Genomic DNA, 24,481 nt, shown 5'->3' with positions numbered 1-24,481 from the left:
TTTCCGCAGCTAGCTGGTCAACCAGAACATTTCCGCAGCTAGCTGTGTGTAATGTAGACACTGAATGGATGTTTAATTTGCCTTTCTTGTTGGAACAAGTTGATACACTACGGGTCCTCGGTGGGCAGGTAGGCTAAAGTGAATAGCTATCACTGAATGAATATAATGATATTTTTTATTGATGAGCACAGCGCTCTCGCATGGGCAATTGAACATATTGTACATAGTGCTCTTTGGATATTTTTATATATTTTTATTGTTTTCCTTTATCTCTCCTTTTCTTTGCCTCATGTTCATTTGATAAACGGCATTCAGATTGCAAGACAAAGTAAGAATTTCATTGTACGGGAGAAACTTGTTTTAACTGTGCATATGACAATAAACATTTTGACTTTGACTTTTGAATTGAGGTAATCAGTCATTTCAACTGAATAACTCAATAGGCTATGGTCCAAAAGGTTGCTTAAGGGCTTAACAAAAGTGAACTTGTGTATTATACTTTACCAAGTGAAGCAAACCATGTTGCTCTTAGTGTTTGAGAACCGTGCTCTTGCTCTTTCTGTCATCACTCAGATGACAGCTACATTGCCACACTAGTTCCAATGAACGAAATGAACGAATGACTTGAAAAAAGATTTGTTCATTTTACGGAACAAGATTCAGAGATCCGAGTCAGTAAAAAGATCCGAACTTCCCTTCACTACTCCATAGCCGTGAAAAAAGATTCCCGCGTCTGTTGGGTACTATGCGCATGCTAGTAAATGGTGATGCATCTGCAGACTCAGTGAACTAATGACTGTTGTGGAACCAACAAGAAATATTAATATGTATCAGTTCATTGAGATTGTGCAATTAGTTTACATGACAAAAACACAGATTGTTATCTGAACAACACTGGTGAATCTAAGTCAGCTTGAAAAAAGAGGAAAAGTTGAGATAACAAAGAGGCTAAATTATTTTTTACAGTGTGTGGGGGTGGAGTGAGGGGGTGGACACACACACACACACACACACACACACGGTAACTGCTTAGGAAGTGTGTGAGTGTGCATTCCCTTCTGCTCTAGTGCCACGTGCGATAATGACAAACTGGTGGTGTGACACTGTCTATCTAGAGTCAGTGGTGGCCATTGCCAGAGGGAATGGTAAAAAAGTCCTGTCTTCTGGAGAGGAAGAAAAAACATGGTAACTTTCTTTATTTCCACTTTACTCACCTTTCAGCAAAATAAACAGTTGCACAGAGCTTCCTGAATTTCAGCTGTTTGTGTGTGTGTGTGTGTATGCACGTGCGTGTGAGAGAGAGAGAGAGAGAGAGGAGAGGAGAGTAGAGTGTGTATCTAGCCAATAAATAATGAAAATGCTTTCATTGTCAAGGACTGCTGTTTTTACGATAACAGGAAAAATCACTTTCAGCTGTCATATAATTTTATGACTAACAAATCACACACATGCACACACACACACACACACACACACACACACACACGCACGCGCAATATATAATGTTTTTTCTTCACTTTGTCCTCTGATGGAAAGGTCCAGACTGACTCTGAGTGTTCTGATATTTCTGTAGAGGTCTCTGACTGATTACTCTCATTGTGACTATAGAAGTCTCTGACTGATTACTCTCATTGTGACTGTGAAGATCTCTGACTGATTACTCTCATTGTGACTATAGAGATCACCGACTGATTACTCTCATTGTGACTGTGGAGATCACTGACTGATTACTCTCATTATGACTATAGAGATCACTGACTGATTACTCTCATTATGACTATAGAGATCACTGACTGATTACTCTCATTGTGACTATAGAAGTCTCTGACTGATTACTCTCATTGTGACTGTGGAGATCACTGACTGATTACTCTCATTATGACTATAGAGATCACTGACTGATTACTCTCATTATGACTATAGAGATCACCGACTGATTACTCTCATTGTGACTATAGAGATCACTGACTGATTACTCTCATTGTGACTGTGGAGATCACCGACTGATTACTCTCATTGTGACTATAGAAGTCTCTGACTGATTACTCTCATTGTGACTGTGGAGATCACTGACTGATTACTCTCATTGTGACTATAGAGATCACTGACTGATTACTCTCATTGTGACTGTGGAGATCACCGACTGATTACTCTCATTGTGACTATAGAGATCACCGACTGATTACTCTCATTGTGACTGGAGATCACTGACTGATTACTCTCATTGTGACTGTTGAAAGTGGTGCCAATGCAGCAGTGGCCTATGAAAATATGCTGTAGGATTCCACAATAGCAAATGTATTATATCTTGTTTTTATTCTTACCATTGATAAAAGAGGGGAATTGGAAAGAAAGATAAAGAAAGGATGAATGAAAGATTCAGTGCCTGTAGAGATTGTAGAGTAATATTTATACTGAGAAAAGTAAATGTTGTAATGAGATAAGACCTCAGGTGTTGTTTTTAAAATTGGCCCACGTTTGTACTCTGCCTGATAAGGTTGTATTGATTTGTGCGGGAGGAACTGTGCTCGGTGATGCTTTTATGCTGCTCAGTCTGTTAGAGACAGGCTGTGAATTTCAGAGAGGAAGACTATCTGTAGCAATCTCAAACGCCAATAGTCTGGATGATGATAACTCCTCTTCCTCCATCCAATATATGCTCCATGGCTCCCCTGTCTGGACTGAATGTCTTTTGTCTAAGATAATTCCTCTCCTTTTCTTTTTGAGCCCTGTTATAAAGTTCTCACGTCCCTGGAGGGTCTGTTGTGATGAGGAAAAAAAAAACAAGGGAGGGGAAGTCTAAACCACGGACTTCCCTCAATTCTCAGAGAAATATTAGATTTTTTTTTCATTTGGTCTTTGATATTGAATCTGATCCTTCTGTTACAGGAGAGGTTTAGTGGTAATATCACTCTCTGAGAGTTGGGTTGGGAGACACTGCAGGAAAGGGGCTGAATGTGAGGTAGAGGACCCTCCTGACAGTCCTGACAGTCTGACACAGTCACTGATTGCTTAAAGAGTCAGAGGATGTCAGCAGATTAACGGTGCTTAGAGGATGGGGTGAGAATCACACATATGAACACATGATTGCATGCACACACACACACACACACACACACCCACACCCACAATCATACCTACACACATGCACATTCACACGCACACACACACACACACACAGTCTACATTTCAGTCATTCTTACATTTCATTTCTGGACTGTAACTGCTGCCTTAAAACTGTGTTGGCTTTTTCTCAGTAACCCTTGTTTTCATGGTTTAGTGATTTTCCACCACCATTACTGTAGTTATCCAGAATGAGCTCAAGGCGTCTTGAAAGTACTTTACCTGTATAAAATCTGTTTAATTGTACGAATGTCCAGTTAGAGCCTAGGGTAGGATAGTGTAGAGGCACTGTTCACATGTCTTGGAAGAGGCTGTGTATGTACCAGAGCCTGACTAAGACAGTGGCTATGGGATTAGGGCAGCAGTTTTGATTTTAAGATAGGAAACCTGAGAGTAAAATGAACTGTTCCTTTTGTTTCCTATGTTCCATTAAACTTTCCCACTTTCATCCGCTTCATTGGGAGTCGGGTGCAATTGTGTGACGTGTGTTGTAATGAAAATAAAAATGCATTATTGTTGTTCCTCTTGTTGAATTTATTTACAAAACAGAACAAACATAAAACTGCAAAAATAAACTTCAAGTCCATCCAAAGTTTCACAGGTTCCACATGTCTGGCTTGGTTGTGTGAACACGATCAATGACTGTTTCCGCTCGCACCCGTCTATTCCCTTTGGCACTCATCGCCAGAGGTGGACAAAGTAAACAACTCCATTACTTGAGTCAAAGTATAGATACTCCTGGTCAAATATTACTCCAATACAAGTAAAAGTTGTTCAGTTAAATTTTTGCTTGAGTTAAAGTACTGGAGTACTTGCTTTCAAAAATGCTTAAGTATTCAAAAGTACATTTTCTTTTTAATGTCATCGCATTGTTGTATTGTTGCAACAATGCATTTACAGAATCTAATGACTCTGAAACAACCTACTGAATGCACTGACTTGCTTGTAGAACCTGTAGAATAAAAAGCTTGTGGAATATGCTACAAAGCCTATAGAAACACAGTTGAACCAAATGCTTCCTCTATAAAAGACAGTGTATAGCTTCAGTTAAACAGGCACTAAGTTAACTCAGATTGGCCTTAAAAGGATAAACACGTCATAATGTTGTAGGCTAGGTTAATTTTACTTCTACTACATAGCATTGTCTGAAATGTGAAATAGCTGGATGACCATCATCACCGCTTGATTTCCGCCCCCATCGTCTTATTGGGACCGGGTCCTACGTGAATCCGCTGACCTTACAAATATTACCTGACAGGATTAAAACATATATTTCTGAAAGGATTTTTGTCAGTAACAGTAACTCGGCATTTTCGCTAGCTAACTATTAATATGCGTCAAAGGTGGATTCACACAGGATCTGGTGTTATGCCCCAAATGGTTTTCAAGCCAACTGGTTTCCGTACGTGTTCACACACTGTGTTAACAGTAGACATTGTGGTCTGCTTCTGTCACCAGATTCGTCACACATTCACAAACATATAAATCGCAATTTTCAAGTCACATCTCATATCTACTGTGGCAAATAATTGTAAGTGTTAGGCGAACACAGCACACGAACGCATATGGGAAGCAATTAGTTTGGAAACCAGTTGATTTCAAAAATCCCAGACATGGACTTAAGATATGGCCATGGCTGCTCTGGTGAGGAAGCTTCATCTTTATCATCTTTATGTTCCATTGCAGTAGCCATCAGTAAAACCGGCAAATTCAGTTGTTTAAAAAAATGCAGCACGCACTTGACTGACGGCATTGGAGCAGTTTACTGTGATTGGTTTTTCCCCTGTGATGAACACAAATGACCTATCACATTTTAGAAAAGAAAATTCGTCCGCTGACTTCAAAGCTATGCGTTAAAGTAACGAGTAACGAGAACCTTCATAGAAATGTAGTGGAGTGAAAAGTACAATATTTGTATTTCGAATGTAGTGGAGTAAAAGTCATAAGTTTAAAAAAAAAATAACATTCAAGTAAAGTACAGATACTTGAAAAATGTACTTAAGTACAGTACTCAAGTAAATGTCCATCCCTGCTCATCGCTGCACCATCTTAAATACATTTTATTCCCGTTTCTCCTATAGAGGGATCCACTCATGCAATAATAAATGCACACTAAACAATAAGCAGCAAATGCAAGAAAATTCCATTATAATTTCAACTTAAATGTAGAACAGAATAAATAAACTTCATAATATTTTTAGGGGTTCTTATTATAAACCAAGATAAACTAATGGCAGAAAGAGACCAGTTTTTCTTGGAAAGCTGAGGGGAGGGTAACACCAGACCAACTGAACATCTGCAGAATGACCAGAGCTTCACCTTTGTTACTTGATTTAATATGAAAACATTAATAACCAACATTTTATAACTCACATTGAAAAACATGTAAAAGGACAGTATGGCCTCAGTTTGTGCTGTGATCAGTGGACAGGTCAGGAACAGAAGCAGTGCTGGTATTAGAAGGAACACAGGTTAATGTCAGATTCCTTCAGTTTTATTCTTCTTTATCGGGGTGTCTTATCAGTCCACATCACCACAGCTGCAGCTGTGATGTGTTCAATTATTTAAATAACTGAAATAACACAATTATGCTGCAAGTATGGTCTCACTTATGTTACAGTTAAATACTCTTATATTACAGTTTTAACATGCTGATATTACAGTTCTAAGAGAATTACAGTACCAGTCAAAAGTCTGGACACACCTCCAGAAGGGTTTTTCTTTATTTTTATTGTTTTCTACAAATTCAGAATAATAGTGAGGGCATCAAAACTATGAAATCACACACATGGAATTATGGAGTGACCAAAGCATTGTTACATAAATCAGAACTATCTTATATGTGACCATGTGGTAATTCTACAGAATAATTACGACAGAATATTTAAAGTTAATATATTTTATTTCTGAGGGCAAAGTTTTTGTTGTGTGTTTTGGTCACTAGGAGGCAGTGTAGCACGTTTAGATATGGGCATGCCTAGCAGAAGTTTTTTTTTTGTGGATTGTATCAGCTGTGAAGTAGCGTGCAGATTTTCATGCGATGCAGTGTTTAAATAAAGGCCACCGCCATATTTTGGTTGTTACAACTTTTATTTTACTTCAGAAAGCAAAGGTTTTGCCATCGCCACGTCCGAACTCAAAGTAAAGAACCCAGAAGAAAATTATTTTGTCCTGTGTCTTCCTGAGATCCCCGGGTTACATATACTTTTTGATTCTTCAAAGTAGTCACCCTTTGCCTTGATGACAGCATGTCGTAGCCACCTGGGATGCATTTCCAGCAGTCATGAGACAGTTCCCACATATGCTGAGCACTTGTTGGTGGCTTTTCCTTCATGCTCCAGTTTGACTCATCCCAAGCCATCTCAATGAGGTTTAGGTCAGGTGACTCATCCCAAGCCATCTCAATGAGGTTTAGGTCAGGTGACTCATTCCAAGCCATCTCAATGAGGTTTAGGTCAGGTGACTCATTCCAAGCCATTTCAGTGAGGTTTAGGTCAGGTGACTCATCCCAAAGCATTTCAATGAGGTTTAGGTCAGGTGACTCATCCCAAAGCATGTCAATGAGGTTTAGGTCAGGTGACTGTTGAGGCCAGGCACTATACTCCATCTCTCTCCTTCTTTGACAAATAGCTCTTACACAGCCTGGAGGTGTGTTTTTGGTCATTGTCCTGTTGAAAAAAGACAGCCCACCTCCAAACAAGATAGGATGGCATGTCACTGCAGAATGCTGTGATAGCTATGCTGATTGTGTGCCTTCATTTCTAAATAAACTGCCAACAGTTATAATAAGTATTATTACATCTCTTGCCCCATGCATCACGCTGGGAAACCCACATGCAAACGTCACTCATTCACCTTGTGTCAACCATTTGTTCCACACCGTGAAAAACACAGAAGCCTGCCTGGATTAATACCATTGAAAATATAATTTATTTGTCCATTTACAGCAACAAAAGATGAATGAAAACACAGCATTAGGCACATGAAACATAAATATAATGCAAAACCATTACTCATAATTATCCAAGGCAATATTTCAAACCTAAATTTTAATTTAGTATGTTAAATGAAAATGGCTATAACATTCCGGACCCTAATTTTTTGTATAACAAATTATTACCAGAGTTATACATCAGCGGCCTTTAAGCTGATGAGTTCATGAAAGGGGTCTACCAAAATAAGAGAGTTGGAAAATCTCAAAAAAACAAGAACAACAAAAAAAAACTTCCATCAGTGTCACAGCCTGCACCTCATCTTTGAAATGTCTTGTGCTCCTGTTCCTTGTGTGTTTCCACCCCTCACCTGATCCTGTTTGTTGTATTTATTAACCTCGTTCCCCCCTTGTTAATTTCCTCCAATCATGTTAGCCCTGTTTAGTTTTCCTCTTGTATTTAAGCCCTTGTGTTTCACCTGTCCTTTGTCTATCATTGTTTGTGTTTATATGCACACTGTTAGGTTGCACCTTTTTTTGTTATCGGTTTTGTTCCAGTTTGCGCCTGTATTTTAATCTTCATTTTGCAAGTAAAGTCCTCCTTTTGTCACCACAACCTTCATGTCTTGTGCTTGGGTCCTGCACCACTCCACCAGCGTGACAGTCAGAAAGTCCATGATAGAAAAATGCTGAGGTCAAGATTTCAAATTAAACATGTACATATACCTGCAATTTGTCCATTACAGAATACATTCCTTTGTATCTACCGTACATTATTTCATCATTTCATTGACACATCATGCATTCAAGTGTGCTTCAAGATCAACTTTCATTTCAGTATTCAGTAATGTCAAACATTCCACCTCAAGTTACATACACATCAACTAAGGATTGTCAAACTTAGTCTGCTTCAAGCAAAAGGCATGACTTAGTAATAGGCCTTTCCAATTCATTGGTTTGCGTCTTAACACGTACTCTGCATACAAACCCTTTAGAATCTTTCATGGTTTCTAAAATGTGCCCCATAGACCATGAATTCCTGGGGGCAGAATCATAAATTATAAGGACTAGATCTCCAACTAAGAGGCTTCAGTGGGGCTTATTCCACTTTTGATGCTGTTGCATTATGGGGAGGTATTCTTTCGCCCATCTTTTCCAAAATAGGTCACTAACATATTGTACTTGTTTCCAGCGCCTTTTTCCATACGTCTCATGCTTATCAAACAGACCAGGTGGTACATTGGGCTTCCCTTTTAACAGTAGAGGGTGATTTGGCGTTAATGTCTCAAGATCGTTTTTGTCATCACTGGATGGTGTTTTTGGTCTGTTGTTCAAGATAGCCTAAAAATCACAAAATATTGAGGGCTTCATCATCAACCATTTGTTGTTTTGTGACAGAGCAGAGGATCCTTTTAGTTTGTTGCATGAGATGCTCCCAGATGCCACTATGGTGAGCTCCATGAGGTGGGTTAAAGGTCCATTTTATCCCATCCTGTGTGAACGTGTTCTGTATTTTGTTTTGCTTCAGGTTTTGTAGTGCCTGTTTTAATTTGAAATTTGCACTCACAAAATTTGTTAAGCTGTCTGATCTTATTTCTTTGACTTGTCCCCTTTGACAGATGAACTGTCTAATGGGACTGATGCAGGAAGTGTATGTGGCAAGTGTATGGGCTACTTCAACACGGACAGCACGGCATGTTAGACATGTGAATGTGATGCCATACCTTCTGACAATATTCCTTCCTCTTCTTACCTCAATAGGTCCAAAGTAATCCATTCTGATCAGAGTGAATGGAGGGAGGTCCATTGAAAGTCTAGTCAAATGGGATGTCAGACATTCTCTGTTCTCTGGGTCTTTGACGCTGTCTGCAGCATGTCATGCAATCTCTGATGACTCTTCTAGCCAATGAATTGGCATGAGGAATCCAAAACTGCCGTCGGAGAGTGGAAAGAATATCATTCCTCCCACTATGTCCAACCTTTTCATGCACAAAGCAGAGAATGAGCTCTGAGATGGTACTGCTCTTTGGCAGGATGTTTTGCCTCTTCAGGTAAAGCAGATTTGCTTAACCAACTGCCTACTCTTAGGATCCAGTTTGTGCGGATGACCGGATTCCTTTATGGCCTTTCCATTGCTCAAATTTGAAATTTCCTCAGGAAAGTGCTACTTTTTCCCAAAACTTACTATTGTTTTCTCAGCTCTATCAAGATTCTCCAATAAAAGTTTGTGAGTCAACTCTTTCTTTTGGACTTTGGGTTTGACATTTAATATTGCATTATTGTCAGAGTGTGTATAATTTGTCTTTTTCCTTTTATCACACCTCTGTTTAAGTGTGTCTTTGAACGGTAAAAGCCATGCCACTGCTTGTTTCAGGTGTGTCCATTTAGAAAAGTATGAAAGCAGCTTGCTGGTGGGACAAGACTCTTCCATTGGCTGAACAGACGTGACACTGATCCATGTTTTGCACTGAAGGAAAGCTTTGGCTGAAAAGCTGTGTGAAGCTGCATCGGCTGGGTTCTCCTTTGAAGAGATTTGATTTGCAACATATGTCTTAAATCTTTTGCTTGTGTTTACAGTATATTGCAGAACTGTCATGCTGTTGGACCAGAAGAGAACGGCAACCCTGTTTTAAGCATGTGATCCAGTCGTACAGTTAAGACTGCTGCTGCCAGCTGCATTTTTGGGATGGTAGTACACTTAAGAGGTGCTAATTTGGCCTTTCCAATTGCAAAAGACACACAGACTTCACCCTTACCATTCGTGATCCGAAGGTAGGACACGGCGCCATGACCTACCTCACTAGCATCACAAAAATGGTGCAGCTGTGCAGATGTGATGTCACCAAAGGCTGTAGGAATAAAGCTTCTGTCAACACAGAAAGTGTCCAGTAGATGGAGTGAGCTAAGCCATTTTTCCCAGGTTTGAGCTACATCATGTGGGATTTTTTCATCCCAGCTCAGTTTCATCTTACATAAGCTTTGCAAGATCTGCTTTGCTACAAAAATGATGGGAGTCAAAAAGCCCAAAGGGTCATAAATTGATCAAACAATGGATAGAATGCCCCTGGTGGTTATCTGGTGAGACTTGATTACTATGATGAATATAAATACATGTCATTCAACGTCCCATTTAGCATCAAGAGCTCTTTCCATTGGCAGCTGCTCCTTGCTCAAATCCTCACTTGTTTTGCTCTATCCTCTTCAGGAATGGCAGAGAGGACAGTACGATCATTACTTATCCATTTCTTTAAATGGAGGCCACCTTTTGACCATACTTCAGTGAGCTGTTAATACAGAAAGGTAGCCATACTGCTAACTGCTTTCAGGCAGTCATCTACACAGAAGTTTTGTCAGGTGGTGTTTGTGACTTCCTCTAAATACTCATCTTGATTGCCATCTTCTGTTTTCAGCAAAGCAAATGTTGCACAGCTAGGTGATGATACTGCACCAAAGATCTGCATGATAATCCTGTGCCCTATGAGTTCTTTAGGCATGTCTCAATTTGGCCAGAAGAGAAGATGCAATAAGCTGATGTCTTCCTTTGCTACTTGGACCTCATGAAACATCCTCTCTATATCAGTTATGAATGCAACAGGGCCTTGATGAAAGTGGAACAATACACCAAGTAGCGTATTTGTCAAATCAGGGCCTTGGAGCAGTTCTTTATTCAAAGAGGTTCCACCAAATGTTGCTGCGCAGTCAAACAACACACGCAGTTTCTTTCTGCATGGATGGTAGACACCATGGTGTGGCACATACCCCACCTTGCCAGTCTCAGGCTGCAGGTCACTCTGAGGTGTGACTTCAACATACCCTTTTGTCATGACATCGTTTATGAAGGCTTTATATTTATCATAAAACACTTGATCCTTTTCAGAACTTTTCAACAGCGGTTGGGTTCTTTGATGGGCTATTTGCCTATTGTTGGGCATGATCACATTGGTGTTACGAAAGGGAAGTTTCAAGTGGTAATGACCATCTTTAAGTTCACCTGAATCAGCGGCTATTCTCAAAAACTGCTGATCTTCCTGTGACAATTCATTCCTATCTCCATAATGCTGTTCCATGAAGTCATGACTGTAATGTTTTATTAACAGGTTTTCCAAGTTGGCAATGTATATTCTGTTGACTTGAACAGAAGAGTCTTTGACATTTCCATTCCCCCCAAAGCCAAGTGGGCCATTGATAACCCAGCCAAGAAGGGTTTTAACAGCATAAGGCCTACTACCTACACTGTTATTGTCTAAAGCTCTTAGAGCATTGACACCTATTAGTAGCCCAAGGCTAGCATTGATTGGCGTGAAGTCAACCACCTCAAGGTATGACCATTTCCTTATATCCTTCAGTTTTACTATGTTGTCATGTGTCACTGGAAGTGACTTTTGTGTGAAAACATCAGGCAGTTTGAGAAATGTGTCACTGTCAAATGCAGCTACTTCTAAGCCAGATATTTTATAACTGGTTATTGGTTTTTCCTGACCCATTGTTTTCAAAAGTATTTCTTTCTTACCATGGGGTTTACATGGAGCCTAATATTCTGTTAATAATTGGATTCCATCGAAAATGCCTCATGTAAACACCTTGATCGGAATGAAATACCCCAGTCCAATCAAGAATTCAATCAGACTTGGTGTAGATTTCTGATAGTCCGTTTGATAGGAAAATATTAGCCATGTAAACGCTCAATAGGATTGTCTTCTGCACTTGGAACTGTCTGTGCATGCTCATTACGTGAAGTAATGGCAAACTGATGTTTTACTATGCATGACAGACTTTAAATTACATGGCGGACAGTACGAGAAGTTTAACACACTTGTTCTTCTTGAAGAATTAAGAATAGTCTAGATGGGTGCAAATCCTGCAATAACAGACTGTTTAAGCAAGCTTTGGAGAATATTCCATGCGGAGATGATGTAATTATTATTATAATTATAATTAAAGTAACAATTGTCTTAAGTAATTAACTGATCAAATCACTGACCTGAAGTAAAGCTATTATTGCCCTGGCTCTTTACAATTCTTGAAAATCAGTGCACTTTTGACCACTCAAACATTATTTATTTCTGTGTATGACAGGCTTAGACATTTTTATATAGCCTTCAACTACATCATACAGGTTGGCACAATGAATTGCGATTGTACGCCTCTGACATGTAAATGCGCACAAACTATCCAACCACTTTCATGTAAACAGTACATTCAGAACCATCAATTGGAATAGTTTCATTCCAAATGATAAAAATGTGTGCATGTTACTGTAGCTATTGTATGCAGGTTCAATATGCGCTATCATTCCATAGTGTTGTACAGGTTAGTTTACATTTCTTTTGTCCGATACAGTTGGTGAGTGAGAGAAGGAATGGTTTGAATTCCATTCTCAAAGGGAAACTAACCCCTGAGGTGATCTGGTCCTCATTGGGATTGATCATTATCAACTTTTGACCAAATGGTATGGGGGTTGCTGCGTTAAAACTTCGAGCCTGGTGTCTGTTAGGTGTTAAAGCAAGTGGTGTCTGCTTTGGTGTGCCCAGGACCAGGACTCAAGATGGCACCACATACGGTCGCCTTGGTGTTTTGGTGTGTACTTTTTTGTTTTGTTTGTTAACTTAGTGTGTTGCGAAAATAACCAGATGATATACACAAGAGAGGAGATCCTAAACATCGGGGAAACAATTCCAGTGTATTTATCTCCCACTCTTCTTGCTACATCCATGGATTTATTGGACATTGTGGTCAAAGGTGCTCTCACCCTTGGCCGAAAAGTGAAACGCAGGCAAAGGGGGAAACGAGCTGGCGTGCTGGTTCCCCTCCGAAGGCGCGGTTTACGAAACGTGGCTCTGTTAATCTGTACTGGACTCCAGCTGTTCCGTGCTGATCGCAATACAGAACTTTAATGCAAAATGAAAGGTTGTGGGATTTGTTTCTTTATCAATTATGGCTGGTGCAACGATGTGACAGAGATTCGGCAATACTGTTCTATTGACTTAAAGTCATTCTTCATAACCTGCAAACCATTTTATTCCCCCCGCGAGTTCGCATAATTTCTACTGGCCGGTGACTACATTCCACCACAGTCTAATGTACGTGAAGCACAGCAGATGATCGCTGACCAGATACTGTATGTAGAGCACTGTAATGACCTCACCTCCCCCCTTGTCAGCTTCAGCCACTCAGCGTTCAGCGTTGCCGGTCTACTGATCACCGGTCTGATCACCACTCACCTCCTTCACCTGTTTACACTTTAATTTCATTAATTTTCTTCCTTATTTAAACCCCTTAGTTGTGCACCTTCTTTGTGAAGTCTACTCTTGGTTTTGCACCACGAACCTTTGCCAGTTATTCTTGTGAGACGAACCCTGTTTAAACGAACTTTGTGAGACGAACCCTGTTTAAACGAACTTTGTGAGACGAACCCAGTTTGAACGAACTTTGTGAGACAAACCTTGTTGAGTTATCCAGATCCTTTTTTCTTCTCTGCCTTTTTTGTGAATTAAATCCTGTGTTGCGCACTTGCGTCCTGCCTCAGTTTCGGTTGTCTGACAGAAGATTTTGCCACACCATGAACGCAGCGAACATTCCCCTGCCCATGGAGGAGAGTCCAGACCATCGTGGGGAGTCCTCGCTGGTGCCAGTCCTGGCTGAAGCAGTTGCAGATCAGCAGCGTGAGCACGTCCAACTCCGAGCTGCCATGGGTGAAGTTGTCTGCCGCATGGAGCAACTCACGACTGTTCTGTGTCCGCATCCTGTCCCGGTTCCCCCGCCTGCTCCGTCAGCTGAGCCTTACTGTCTGCATGGTTCACCGATCAAACTTCCTGAACGCTATGAAGGCGCCCCCGCTGATTGCCCCGTTTTCATCTTACAATGTCAATTATACTTTGCTCACCGTCCTTCCCTTTCAGACACTACTAAGATCTCTACCATCATCTCGCGGCTGACAGGGAGGCCCTGCAGTGGGCAACCGCCATCTGGGAAAGAGGAGGTGAGGAAGTTGCTACATATGAGCGTTTTGAGAATCTTTTTCGCACAGTGTTTGATCATCCAGCAGAGGGGAGAGAGGTGGGCGACAGGCTGCTCCAGCTCACCCAGGGCACCTGCTCTGCCGCAGACTACGTGCTGGCCTTTCGGAGTGCTGCTGCTGCCAGTGGCTGGAATGAGCCAGCCCTCTGTTTAATCTACTGTCGAGGACTTAGAGATGACACCCAAATGGACCTGGCCTGCCGCGGTGAGAACATGAGCCTGGACTCCCTCATTGCCCCGTCTATCCACTTGGACTGTCTGCTGCGTGAACGCCGTTGACTAGCCAGACCCACCAGATTGCCACTCCAGTCCTACTCAGACCCCGAGCCAGTGCAGATTGGTCACACCCACCTCACCAACACTGAACGTCGCCGCAGCATCGAGCAGGGATTATGCCTCTACTGCGGAGAGGAGGGTCACCAGCTGGCGGGCTGCCCGGTGAAACCTGCTCGGTCTCCAAGGTCCGTCAGAGGAACGCTGCCCCCGGAAAAGACCTCCCACAGAGAGGTAAGTGCTCCCTCTCTCATTCTGGCGGCAAAACCATTCATGGTTCCGGGGACGGTTCGCTCCGGTGATTTCTCCTCCTCTATTTCAGCCCTGCTAGATTCGGGGGCGGCGGGCAACTTCATCAGTGTTGCCTTGGCTCGGGCCCTTCAACTTACCCTCAATTGCCTCCCAACTCGGGTCTCAGTCCACGCCTTGGATGGTCGCCCTTTAGGGAGTGGGTCAATCACTCACACCACCAGCTCTGTCAGTCTCACTGTGTGGGCCATCCATCACATTTCTAGTGTTGCCTAGCTCCATTCACCCACTCATCCTCGGTCTACCTTGGCCTCAGAACCACAACCCCACCATCTTGTGGATGGAGAGAGAAATCGTCGCCTGGTCTTCAACCTGTCAGCATCAGTGTCTATAGCTGGTCTGTGCAGCCACATCAGTCAAAAGCCCACCAGTCTCAACTCCTCCTGAGATCCCCAGCCAATATAATGACCTGGCAGAAGCTTTCAGTAAAGATCATGCCACTCGTCTCCTTCCACATCACCCTTGGGACTGCACCATCGACCTCCTCCCCGGTACTTGACCTCCTCGCGGTCGAGTGTACCCACTCTCCCTGAAGGAGACCCAAGCCATGGAGGAATACATCAGCGAGGCTCGGCAGCAAGGTTACATCCGCCCTTCTACCTCTCCAGTCTCGGCAGGGTTTTTCTTCATGGAGAAGATGGATGGGGGTCTGCGCTCCTGCACTGATTATCGGGGGTTAAATGCTATCACGGTGAAGTACCCGTATCTACTCCCTTTGGTCCCTTCAGCAATAGAGCAACTCTGGGGGTCCCAGTTATTAACCAAATTTGACCTCCACAGCGCCTACAACCTCATCTGAATCCGGGAAGGAGATGAGTGGAGGACAACTTTCAGCACAACCTCCAGCCACTATGAATATCAGGTGATGCTATTCGATCTTGCTAACGCACTCTCTGTCCTTCAGGCCATGGTGAATGACGTGCTGTGGGATATGCTGGGATGGTTTGTCATTGCCTACATTGACGACATATTCATCCACTCTGCCATGCTCCCGGAGCACGTCATGCATGTTTGCAAGGTCCTGCTTCTACAACACCAGCTCTAAGTGAAGGCAGAGAAGTGAGTTTTCCATCAGACCACCGTCTCCTTCCTAGGCTACGGGATTGGACCTGAGGGAGTGAGGATGGAGGAGAAGAAGATGAGCGCCGTGACAGAATGGCCAGAACCCAGCACTGTGAAGGAGCCCCAGCGCTTCCTAGGGTTTGCCAATTTCTACTGCCGCTTCATCCGGGGATTCAGCTCGGTGGCTGCCCCCCTCATGGCTCTCCTCAAGGGGCAGCCTAGATGGCTCCACTGGGGGAATGCGGCCAGGGCTGCCTTCTGCCAGCTTAAGGACCATTTCACCTCCGCTCCGATTCTGAAAATGCCTGACCCTCAAACAATTCATTGTGGAGGTGGATGCTTCCGATGCTGGTGTGGGGGCAATTCTGTCCCAACGACATGGTGAGCTGTCGAAACTATTTCCTTGTGCCTTTTTCTCCAGGAAGCTGATCCCGGCTGAGAGAAACTATGACGTGGGCAACCGTGAGCTCCTGGCGGTGAAATTGGCACTCGAGGAGTGGAGACACTGGCTGGAGGGGTCTCAGGATTCATTCCTTGTCCTGACCGACCACCGCAACCTGGAGTACGTCCAAGAGGCAAAGAGGCTAAACCCCCATCAAGCCAGGTGGGCCCTATTCTTTTCACGCTTCAATTGCACCATTACCTTCCGTCCAGGGTCCAAAAATGGCAAAGCTGATGCCTTATCCACGGGTCCTGAGGAGCCTCCTCAGAAGAAAAAACCATCGTCACCCCTTCGTTGATTGTTCCTCCAGTCCAGTGGAACCTCGATGAGGACATCTGGAGGGAGCTCAGAAAGGAACCTGCACCAGCAAACCGACCTGTGGGTAAGACCGACATCCCCACCACTCTCAGAGACAGATTAAACACTTGGGCACACTCCTCTCTGTTTTCAGGACACCCTGGAATAACCCGCTCCATTCACCTCCTGTCCACAAGATATTGGTGGCCCACCTTGGCCTCTGACATGCGGCAGTATGTCTGGTCTTGCTCCATCTGCGCCACTACCAAGTCCCCGCGGGAGGTCCCTGCAGGAAAGCTATTGCTGCTACGCATCCCACAGAGACCATGGTCTCACGTTGCCCTGGATTTCATCACGGAACCCCCCCTGTCAGATGGAAACACCACGGTCTTGGTAGTGGTAGACCGATTCTCTAAGACCTGTCGTTTGATTCCCTTTGCCTCTCTTCCTTCTGCTCTCCAGGTTGCAGATGCCCTCTTCCACCACATCTTGCGTTGCTATGGCCTTCTGGAGGACGTTCTCTCTGACCGTGGCTCTCGGTTCACCTCACGGGTTTGGAAGGCCTTCATGGAGAGACTGGGAGTCATGGTAAGGCTCACTTCCGGTTACCGCCCGGAGTCCAACGGCCAGGCAGAGCGGACCATCAAGGACCTGGGGAGGTTTCTTCGTAGCTACTGCCACCGTAGACAGCATGACTGGTCACAGTTTTTGCCCTGGGCAGAATATGCCCAGAACTCTTTGCGTCATTCCTCCACCGGCTTGACTCCTTTCCAGGCCAGTGATTCCTGGTCCCTTGGCTGATGCGGTCCCCCCAGACATTCCACCTCCTGCACTGGAGGCGTGTCCAGGCTTATTGCTGAGTTCCATAGGGCTCATCCAGATCGTCCTGCTGGAGCCGTGCGTCGGGGGGGGGGGGGGGTGTAACTGTAACGACTTCTCCTCCCCCCTTGTCAGCTTCAGCTACTCAGCGTTCAGCGTCGCTGGTCTACTGATCACCACTCACCTTCTTCACCTGTTTACACTTTAATTTCATTAATTTTCTTCCTTATTTAAACCCCTTAGTTGTGCACCTTCTTTGTGAAGTCTTCACTTGGTTTTGCACCACGGACCTTTGCCAGTTATTCTTGTGAGACGAACCCTGTTTAAACGAACTTTGTGAGACGAACCCAGTTTGAACGAACTTTGTGAGACAAACCTTGTTGAGTGATCCTTTGTTCTTCTCTGCCTTTTTTGTGAATTAAATCCTGTGTTGCGCACTTGCGTCCTGCCTCAGTTTCGGTTGTCTTACAAGCAGACAAACCCTGACTCCTTGGTTATCGTCCTTGACGACTTTAACAAAGGTAACTCAAGTCAGGATCTGCCCAGATACAAACAGTTCATTAAATGTCTGACCAGGAGGAGAACACTTTGGATCATTGTTACAGTGCCATCAACAATGCTTATAATGCCATGCCTCGCGCTGCACTGCATAACTCTGATCAAGCGATGGTCCATCTGGTTCCTGCATATAGGCAGAAATTAAAACTTTCTAAACCTGTTGTGAGGAGGTCAAAAGTGTGGAGTAGTGATGCAGTGGAGGATTTGCATGCTTGGACCGCACTGATTGGGACATTTTCAAGTCTGCAAACGATAGCCTGGATGAGTACACTGATGCTGTGATGTCATTTACCAGGTTCTGTGAAGACAGCTGTACTCCAACATGCACCAGGGTGAGTTATAACAATGACGAACCCTGGTTCACAGCTAAACTCAGACAGCTACATTTGGAGAAGGAAGAGGCTTTCAGGAGTGGGGACCGCGCTGTGTTTAAAGAGGCAAAACACAGGTTCGGCAAGGCGGTGAGGGAGGCCAAATGCTGTATTCTGAGAAACTGGAACACTACCAGTGACTCTTCTGTCTGGAAAGGACTCCAACAAATCACCAGTTACAAACCCAGAACCCCCCACTCCATCAACAACCTGAGCCTTGTTAATGACCTGAACAACTTCTACTATCGTTTTGATAGACAAAGGGACAGGACTGACACCACCCCCACTGTGCACAGCCATCAGCTCCAGCTCCAGCCCGCTGGCACTGCCACTCAACCAGCCATGACCACAATGGGGACTGGGGCCACTACACATCCATTCACTTCAGACAGTCCCCTCCCCCTCCCCTCCACCTCAACGACCCTCTCTATACAGGAGAGGGATGTTAACAAGGTGCTGAAGCATCAGAGGCCCTGCAAAGCAGCTGGCCTGGACTCTGTCTTCCCCTCCACATTGAAGCACTGTGCTGACAAGCTGTCACCGGTGCTCAGAGACATTTTTAACAGCTCACTGGAGACGTGTCATGTGCCAGCCTGTTTCAAAACCTCCACCATCATCCCCATCCCCAAGAAGCCTAGGACCACAGGACTGAATGACTACAGACCCGTGGCCTTGACCTCCGTAGTAATGAAGTCATTTGAGTGCCTTGTACTGTCCTACATTAAGTCAATCACTTACCCTCTCCTGGACCCACTGCAGTTCGCCTACAGAGCCAGCAGGTCTGCAGACGATGCTGTTAACATGGCCCTTCACTATGTTCTCCAACATCTGGACTGTCCTGGATCCTATGCCAGGATACTGTTTGTGGACTTTAGATCCGCATTCAACACAATCTTTCCAGCACTGCTCCAGGACAAGCTCTGCCAGCTGGATGTGCTGAACTCCACCTGCAGGTAGATCACTGACTTCCTGTTTAACAGGAGGCAGCACGTTAAGCTGGGGAAGCACGTCTCTGACCCCCTGACCATAAGCACTGGATCCTCTCAAGGCTGCGTCCTATCCCCCCTTCTCCCTGTATACTAACAGCTGCACCTCCAGTCACCACTCTGTCAAGCTCCTGAAGTTTGCGGACGATACCACCCTCATTGGACTCATCTCTGATGGGGATGAGTCCACCTACAGGTGGGAAATTGACCATCTGGTGACCTGATGCAGCCAGAACAATCTGGAGCTCAACGCTCTGAAGACAGTGGAGATGGTAGTGGACTTCAGGTGTGGCTCAGCTCCACCCCTCCCCATCACTTTGCATGACTGCTCGGTCAACACTGTGGAGTCCTTCTGCTTCCTGGGCACTATGATCTCCCAGGATCTCAAGTGGGAGCTGAACCGTCCCACCCCGGTCATGGACTGTTCAAAAGTCTACCCTCTGGCAAAAGACTGAGGTCTATCAAGACCAGAGCCACGCATCACAAAAACAGTTTCTTCCTGACGGCAGTAGAACTGATCAATAAGCCCCCTGACCCCTGCTGACATGGACAATAAGCCCCCTGACCCCTGCTGACACGGACACTGCAGCCCCCCCCCCCCCCCCACCATCTGTTACTATTGTAATTGGTAGAATTTTTCACTATTATTATTGTTTCCACCATGGGAGTCTATGGCAGCCCCTAGAACCCCTTGGTGGATTTTTGTGAAATTTGGCACATTGGGACAGTCCAACGTATCCAGGCACCAAATTTGGGGTCAATCCATGCATTTCTGTAGCACCACCAACAGGCCAAAAATCAAGGTACATTTTGGGTACATATTTGCTCATAACTTTTGGACTGCTTGGCCTAGAGTTGTGATCTTGTTTTCCCCTGAATCCTTGGGCCACGGCGAGCTGAATGCACCCATTGCCGTCAATTTCCGCCTAACTAGATTTTCCGCCATTTTGAAATGGTTTTTTTGTATAAAGAATTTTGCAAGGCCAAAGGGTGTCGCTGCTGTCGTCCAATGAATTTTGATGGCGAAGGCTCCAAACAGGAAGTGAGCATATCTCAGCAATGCTTGTATGGATTGATGCCAAACTTGGTGAAATTCATTGACATGATGAATGCTGGGTCCCCACCAGCTTTCATGAAATTTGGCCACATGGTGGCGCTATAGCACACAAACATAAAAAATTGTATTCAAATACCCATAACTCCAAGACAAAAGCAGATATTTCAGCCAAACTTCTTGTGCATCATCACAGTATCAAGCCCTACCAGAAATACTGTGACCCCTAGCCGTCAGCCATTTTGTTTGTTGGCCATCTTGGAATAAGTCATTTTCAATGGTAGACCATAGAAGCCCTTCATAGATCATGATGAAATTTGGCACCCTCATAGAGCACAATAAAAGGTATCCAGTCACCAAATTTGGTGTCATTCCATCATTGGCAGTAGCGCCACCAAAAGGCCAAATTCCACAGTATATTTTTGCTTATAACTTTTGAACCGATTGACTTAGAGTGGTGATCTTTGTGTCACCTTATTTCCTGGGTCATGCTGAGGAGAATGGATCCATTTCTTGAAAATCTGCCATATTGGATTGTTCGCCATTTTTAATTTTTTTGAAAAACCTACTTTTGCGAACTAGTCCTAGACCGTAGATCCAATCACCACCAAATATGGTATGTTTCATCTAGAGAGGGATCTGAGCAAAATTTATATAAAGAATTGTGCTAGGCCAAAGGATATGGCCACTGTTGTCCAATGAATTTTAATGGAGTGGCCTCTAAAACAGGAAGTGAGTTTCTCTCAGCAATGCTTGCATGGATTGATGCCAAACTTGGTCTACATCATTGCCAGGGGGATTAGTAAGTACCCACCAAGTTTCACAAAATTTGGTCAATTGGGGTCGCTATACCAGAAAAAAAGGAAAAAATATAGTAAAATACCAATTACTTCAGCGAAAAGGAGATATTTCATGGAAAATTCTCTTATCACAGTAAAGGACCCTAGTTGAGAAATTATGAACCTTCTGTGTTGTCCATTTTGTTCTATAGCCATCTTGGTATTATTCTTTTTTCCCCTGGTTTTCTATGGCAGGCCATGGGAGTGCTATGTGGTTTTCCTTGGTTTCTGCTAAAGCTCTAAGAGTGGGGGTCAGTCTGCCCACACTGTGATGGACTGGTGTCTTGTTCCAGGGTGGTTCTGATTGCTTGTCTACATGGTGCCTGTAAGCTGCTTGGCCCCGGCATTGCTGCTTGCAGCTATATTATTATTATTATTACTGTATTACTTAAAATGTCTAGTCATCTGTCTATTTCACTTTGCACTTCTTACATTCTAGTTTTTCAATATTCAGTATACCTTCTACCTCTTTTAATATATTGTTATATTTTGCTCCACTTTGCAGATTTTACATTTATATACAATATTCATATTTATTTCTACCTCCTTTAATATACTTTTTACATTTTATTTAAAGTATTCCCTGTACATCGTACAGCTCTTTGCACTGCTAATAGATTTGTTTTATTTTGTTTGTTTGTGTTGCACTACTGTTACTAGTCACTGTACTTTAGTGTTGTACTTGTATAGTACTTGTATCTATCTGTGTACTTCTTTATATATGTTGTATTTGTATGGTGCACCAACACACCAAGAAAAATTTCTCGTAAGGGTAAACTTACTTGGCCATAAACCAAATTCTGATTCAACCAACCAAATTCTGAATAGGGTCAAAGGAACAGAGGGTGAGGAAGACAGGGTCAGAGAGGGACAAAGAGAAACAGGGGGACATGGGGAGAGTCTGTGCAATGTTAAATCTTAGAATCACTGAAACATTTACTAGCCCACGCATCACAATGTAAAAACTCTCTCCTCCAGTTGCCACCCGACAATGTACAAGATTGTTGGATGACTTTGTTCATACACATTGCAAGACATGTGCTTCTGACAACTTCTGCTCATGTGTTCTCTCTCTAAGCACCCTAAGCACATTCCTTTAGCTGTCAACAACTACCTTTTTGTTATTTGGTTTGGTTTGAAATATTTCCTATAATTCCATTAAATGATTTTTGTTGCAGAACATGCATGGCTCTGTGAGTGCACTTGAACTACTGATTGCGGTTGGGGTTTGTTTGTTATTATGTGACTGCAAGTTTGTTTGCTCAGACATTGACACTGGTAAGACAGCCAGAGCGAAACTGCTCCCCCTGCTATTTGATTTTAAGTAAGCTTTGTGTTGCCTTTTTGATTCTGAGGTTTTATTCAGTGGACTTTGAATTTCTCCAAAGATTGGATCCAGCATTGTTTGACATTGTTTATCAATAAATGCAAGTAAATCTCTAAATGTGGCTCTCTGTTTGTGTTTCTTATAGATGTTACATACAACTGCTCTCCATTTTTCGTGAAGCTTGAATGGTCACTTTGACACAATGATCTTTAAATTGGAGGGTGTTTCAAGATCTGTGATATGATCCATCTCCCGCATTGTGTTGTGATTTTATTTCCAAAATGCCATTCAAGTTGTTCCTTAGACTCCTCACATCCCCTATCCAGTGGCATAAGAAAACAACTGTGCACAAGATTCCTTGGTTCTCCAGATGTGTATTGTTCCAAGTAGTATAGCCTTTGTTGCATATTGTCTTTTTTGGTTTCAATGGTTTGCTCAAAAGATTTAATGAAAGATTAGAACTGAAGTGGGTTGACATGAAAGACAGAAATTTCTCTTTGTGGAAGCTGCGACAATGTGAGTTGCTTTACCAGCAGTTCTGCAATTTCGTTTTGCTTCTCCATGACATCAGCGAGAACATCGTTATTATCTGAACAAGGGATATCTTTTCAAATTTCCTTTTCGATTGCACTCTGGATAGGGCTTTTGGTTTGAATTGAAAATGGGCTTTGAGTCTTTGATTTAACCAGGGATGGTGTGGGTTTGGGTTTATTTGAACTATTTTTGGTCAGGGTATATTCTTTGCTTTGTTTGAGCCTTTTTTGCTGTCGTTGGAACAATATATTCAGTTGACAATCTAGACAAAGTTGCAAGATTACTCATTTCCGTGCGTAAAATCTGGGACTCTGTAAAGACTTTTATTTTAGCCTTGGCTTCAGCTATTTTAGTCTGAAGTTTTAATTTTTCTTTCGTTGCTTTTATTTGCACTAATTCCATGTCTAACTCAAGTTGCTCGTCCAGTGATCCTGATTGCGTGACCAGTATAGTGCATTGTACTCAAGCTTCGGACAGAGCGCTAGGCGCTTTGCTCCCCCGACTGGAGGCCTGACTCTGAGCCTTTTCTGAGGCCTGCGAAACACTGTCATGTGGCGATACAGATTCAACAACAACAGCACCTTGCAAACTGTCAGCGACTTCCACAAGTTCACCACCCACCTCATCAGCTTTATGCCAAAATACAACACCGTCAAGAAACTAAAATGTGACAGTTTGGGTTCATACCAGGCAATAAAGATTGAACAGTCACTTGTAACCCCATAAACTGATCCAAGTATTGAACAAAGACAATAACCTGTTGTTTTACTTCCTCTTTTGTGTTACAAGCCTTGACAAGGGCATTTATTTCATTACGCTTTTGCATGAGGACTCCCAGCTTTCCTCTACATCATGCAATTAATTTAAACAGTTGCTTTTCCTTCCCAACCACTATCTCATCAACATCTAATTCTTGCTCTGCATCTTTACTCTTTTATTCTTTTCAGAAAGTAATCAACATTTCTAAAGATTTAAACTTATCCATTCATTCAGACTTTCTCTGAGGGCAGCGGCACAGTTTTTAGTCATTCAAACACCATATTGCTCACGGTTCACCATGGATGGTCTTCCAAGCTCTTCTTTTTCCTGTAGTTCAAGGCTCCAAACTCCACAATCCAAACACTATTTTGACTTTTATGTTTTGACTTTTACACCTTCTCTGTGTCTCACAAGACACAGCGGCTGGAACCAAAAATCTCAAATTTGGACTCATCAGACCAATGGACACATTTCCACTGGTCTCCACTGGTCTGATTTCTACTGCTTGTGTTTCTTGGCCCAAGTCTCTTCTTCTTATTTGTCTCCTGCAGTAGCTGTTTCTTTGCAGCAGTTCTACCATAAAGGCGTGATTCATGCAGGCTCCTCTGGACAGCTGATGTTGAGATGTGTCTGTTGGTTCAACTCTGCTGGTAAAGCATTTATTTGGGCTGTAATCTGAAGTGTAGTTAATTGGTGTACAGCATTCATTTACTTGGTGTAGTTAATCGGTGTACAGCATTTGATTTCACGGTTAAATTTCGCGCTGTCACCTCACAGCAA

The sequence above is a fragment of the Chanos chanos genome, chromosome 2 (genome assembly GCF_902362185.1).
Source record: "Chanos chanos chromosome 2, fChaCha1.1, whole genome shotgun sequence".
In the NCBI taxonomy this organism is placed as follows: domain Eukaryota; kingdom Metazoa; phylum Chordata; class Actinopteri; order Gonorynchiformes; family Chanidae; genus Chanos; species Chanos chanos.
The sequence above is the reverse complement of the archived record's forward strand: the minus strand, read 5'-3'. Positions refer to the sequence as shown.